Raw genomic sequence first — 4,870 nt, 5'->3', positions numbered from 1 at the left:
TTTGTGAAATCTGTAAATGGCTTTCTCTTTTATCATCTAAATTTCTTATATCTTGAAAAGAGGTGGGGACAAAGTGGATGGAGAGGGTTATTTTACCGTCAAATGTTTTTCCCTTTTGATAAACTTCACAGTTTTGGGAGATGGTAGTTATATTAAAGATAATGTATAAAATATAGTATCTTATTAAAATTTTTTTGTTTTTAAAGACGGTTTTATTCTGTAGGCAAACTGGCCTCAAACTTGTACCCTTGCAGTGTGCAGGATGACAGACATGTGACAACACAGCCAGATCTTCAGTTGCTGTCCACACCCAGAGTAACAGGATTGCCTTGAAAGCCTGGAGATGACAGGAGGAAAAGCAGAAGTCTGTAAAAATAGTATTCTACTCAAAGATAAACATTCCTCATTTCTGCATATATAGTGTTAGGACATTTTTATAGAGATGAATCCATGGGCCTTTCTTGATAAGAATTTTAGCCCATGTGCAAAACCACTTAGCTTGGGACTGTTCTCCCTATGCTAAAGGAGAGAGAGCAGTCCTTGAGACTGCAGATATCACGAAAACAACTCAGAACAGTCTGATCTGCAATCTATAAAGCATTTGATTGCAAAGGAGAATCTTCAGGTTGTTGATAAAAATAAGTAGTCTTACTTTGCCTCCTAAAGTGTCAAAAATGCTGCCTTTAAAAGTCCATGGATCTGCTTTTAGCCAGGCTTCTGGGTTAATGTAAGCAATGGTTGTCGAGCATTTTGCATTTGGTCTGCCCCAAACCCCTTGTATTTGACCTGGACAAAGTCCTGTCCTATCTTAAATTTATTGAACCAGCCTTCAGTTTTGCTTGTGGGTAAGTCTAGCAGCAAACAGTAATCATGCTGATGGAGATTTGCAGAGAGTTTTGGTTAAAAAAAAAAAACAAAAACAACTAAGCAAAATTAAAAAGTGTTCAACTCCCACCCCCCAAATTATTTAGCATATTTGTGGTTTTTTTAATAAACACTCAAACATGAATCACATTGCCTTTAGTCTATCAATTGATGTTGGAAAGTCCTTTTTCCAACTTGGAAGTCTCAGTTTGTTGGCAGTTTTCAAAACAGTTAATTATTATTTGTGGTCCTGTGAAAGGTCTCCACATTAATCCTGGTCACACCAGAGGAAAGGCACCCACCAAGTACTGTTTTGCTCTCATTAGTTCTAAGTGTCCATTCATACCTATTTTCAAGCTGCTTCAGTGAGGTACTTGGAGGCCTGCATAGTCCATTGGGAAGCTGGGCTGGTTATCTGGGTTGAAGTTGAAGTCTGCTGTCTGAGTCTTCTCAAGTACAGACAGGTGTTAGAGTACATCACGGAGCACTGCACCTGGCTCTCCTAGTCCCCTGCTGAGAACCCAGGACAGTGATTCGATGTGGGACTGAAACCGTCAGCACTGTCATACAGTAAGCCTGGGTTTCTATTCAATAGTCCTCGGCTCCAGTAGCCAGAAATTCAGTTTAGAGAAGAGCATATTGATTTAAGGGACCTGAGACCCTACTTTGATTTAGAGACATTTGGAGTAAGAGGTGCACACTTTTTCTCTGGGTCCAGTATTTCCATCTGCCCTTGGACTCACCAGCTACCAGAGTTTCTGTCTCTGCAGCCTGCACATAGCCATTCATCGTTGAACAAACCTGTATCATGTAAGCCAATCAAGTAAATCCCTTTGTAATGTACATTCTTTATACCCATTCTATTCTAAAGAATGCGATTAGTACAGGGGGCGTTATTTAGCCTGTTGAGAATTTCAGAGAATTTCCTCATGCAGAAAATGGCATCTTCCTTATAAAGCACTATGGTATGTACTATTTCAGTGGCAAACATGATGGTGTACATGTAAAATGCCTTCATAGGCTCCTGTGTTGAATACTTGTTCCCCAGCAGGTAGCTCCTGCTGGTAGGAGGTCACTAGAGGTAAGGATTTGCGAGTTCTAGCCCCACCCTAGTTATGGCTGCCCTCTGCTTTTTGGTCTGCTGTGCTGTGAACACATTCCTGCCACCATGGACTGAGCTGCTCCACCCTACCTCTCCTTCCATTCTCCATGTTTGTATTTTTGTGATCTAGGCATCTGGAGTTAGGTCACTGCGGTGGTCTTACTCTCACCTTTTCAGGTGGGTGTTTGGATCTTTGTTAGGTTGTAGGTCAGCCAAGTGATGCTTGGTTCTCAGTGTTGGGGCCACTCTGGTTTGGGGTTCAGACTTTCAGTGGTAGCAGATCAACACGAAGAGTAGGGTAGTTGATAGTTGTACAGGTAAGTAAAGAGGGGACTGATTTTGGGTGTCTCTAACTGGGTTATGAGTCAGGCTCCAGGCTCTTGAGGGGCCCAGCATTGGGTTGGGTAGCAGACAGTTGGAATGAACTGGCTTTGGAAGTCTCAACCTGAAGTTCCGATTTAGACTCCAGGTTCAAACTCCAAGCTGTCCTCTCACAGAGTGTCAAAGTTGGTAAAGTGGCTGATAGGTGAGTAGGTCATGGTGAGGGGGACTAGCTGTGGATGTCTCTAACTAGGAATCCCAGACCAGCTCCAGATGGTCCTAGGCCGTTCTGGGGAATGGCTTACAGTAGACGGGGTGGGTTGAGTTGTGGACTTGTTCTGGGAATTCCTGAATTTCTGGTTCAAACTCCAAAAACATTTTTTTTTATATTAACTACATGGAAAATTAAGGTTCCATTAGGTGGTGTCTTAGGATTACTATTGCAGTATGAAACACCATGACCAAAAGCAGCTTGGGGGGTGGGAGCTGGGGGAGTGTTTCACTCACAGTTCCATATAACAGTTCATCATCCAAAGCAGTGAGGAACTAAAGCAGGTCAGGAACCTGGAGGCAGGAGCTAATGTAGAGGCTATGGACGAGTGCTGCTTACTGGCCTGCCCCTCGTGGCTTGTTCAGCCTGCTTTCCTATAAAACTGAACCACCAGTCATGGGCAATGGACTGGGCTTTCCCCTATCAATCACTAAGAAATGCCCTACAGGCTTGCCTGCAGCCTGATCTTATTTTCTCAGTTGAGAGACCCTCCTCTCATGGCTCTAGCTTGTGTCATAAAGCTAGCCAGCATAGGTGGGTCGTCTATGGGGCTAGCATCTAAATGGTTAGGTGGTCATTATGTTGAAGAATGAGTTTCATAATATACATTGTTTCTTCTTGGTACTGGCCATGGATCATGTCATGGATCATAGCCTGGGTCTGCTAACTCAAGTGGAGTTCTCTAGGAGAGTATCAGGAACCCCAAAGATAGACTGTAGCTGGGGCTTTGTTATGGTTAGCTTTTTATGGTGAGATAAAGTCTAGTTCAGAGTTCACAGTGGCCTCACTGTACTGACCCTTCCATGAGACAGTAACAGCCATGTTCTAATGCTAAAGTAGCTCACACAGCCTTTGTTCCAGTATGGTGTCTAAATGTTACTTCAGCTTTTTGAAGTCTATAAAAGGAGCAATGTATATTTGGATCTATTAAAAAATATGATCCACTGTAAAATTGATACATGGCAAATAATTCAAAATTACTTTCTTCTTGGCCCTTCAGTGTAAGTTAGGCTTACTAAATTTTTTTTAAATTTACATTGACAGTTATTTTTACAAAACAAAGCCAAGACATTAAAATGTAAGTGTTAATGTTATGTTAATGTTTTTCTATTAGAAAAATAATTGTAATTCACTGTAGTCACCACTCACAGAGATCTGCCTGCTTCTGCCTCCTGAGTGCACCACAGTGCCTGGCTTCAAAATCTAATTTATAAAAAATAACCTGAAATAAGTCAAAAGAAATCAATAATAGAAAAAAGGTTCTAAGTAGTGATATATTATGACAAAAAATAAAAATAAGATTTTGCATAAGAAAAGTACAATAAAACATGATTTTTCTAAACTAACTAATGTCTATGACAAAACTATCGGCTCAAGTAATTAAAAATAATTTTATAAAGTATGGTAACTAGAATACATCCTTGGAGAGTTTCTTATATATCAGTTCACTTATAACATCTCTTCCCCAAAGATAATAGTCCCTCTCCAAATCTATAGATTCTGAGACCAGTCCTTCTCACCTGTAAGAAACCTGGAAGGCATTCACCAACAGATGCAACAGAGGAGGAAAAAGTTAGATAAAGGGAATAAATAATGAAGGAAGTAAGTTGTCTTGTTTGTGATTGCCATTTTGTCTCCTGTAGGCAACTGAAAGGAAGGAAGAAACCACTGTGGAATGTTCCCGGTCTCTGGTCCAGAAACAAGGGGACTCTAGGAAAGCTGGGCAAGAAAGTATGCATTGTGCAAGCAGGAAGGGCATTGGAAGAAGGCTTGCCTAAGTTAACCTCAGAGACGGGTAGAGTTATGCTGAGTTTCACTGAACATTAGGGTCTCATCTAACCTGACTACTAAAACATGCAGTCTGACCAAGAGAGAATGTAACGTAAGATGTACATTGAAACAGAGGCAAATGGTTTCTTGAATCTCTAGCCTGCAAAATGAGTTCAAAGCTTTCAAAAACACTATTTTTTTTGCATGTTCTTGAACCCCCTATTCTTTAAAAAGAGATCCTCTAAATTATGGGGCAACCTGCACCACATGCCCACTTTTCCATATTCTGGAGACAATGAGTATCACTGGCTGAAGCAGACAGATGTTGCAGGACCAAGTCTAGTTCCTAGGTGCCCTCATCTGGCTTTGAACCCTTGTCAGACACTGAGCACAGTCCTACTCCCTGGGTCCAAAAGACCCTCTAAAACAGGATCTCTCCGAACCCGATCAGATAAACCCAGAGAGAACGGGCTTTCAGAATTAGCCTCTTGTAAATGCTGGAAGGTGTGGCTGGTTAACATCAATAACTATAACCCACATTG

This window comes from Peromyscus maniculatus, chromosome 5 (assembly GCF_049852395.1).
Source record: "Peromyscus maniculatus bairdii isolate BWxNUB_F1_BW_parent chromosome 5, HU_Pman_BW_mat_3.1, whole genome shotgun sequence".
In the NCBI taxonomy this organism is placed as follows: domain Eukaryota; kingdom Metazoa; phylum Chordata; class Mammalia; order Rodentia; family Cricetidae; genus Peromyscus; species Peromyscus maniculatus.
The sequence above is the reverse complement of the archived record's forward strand: the minus strand, read 5'-3'. Positions refer to the sequence as shown.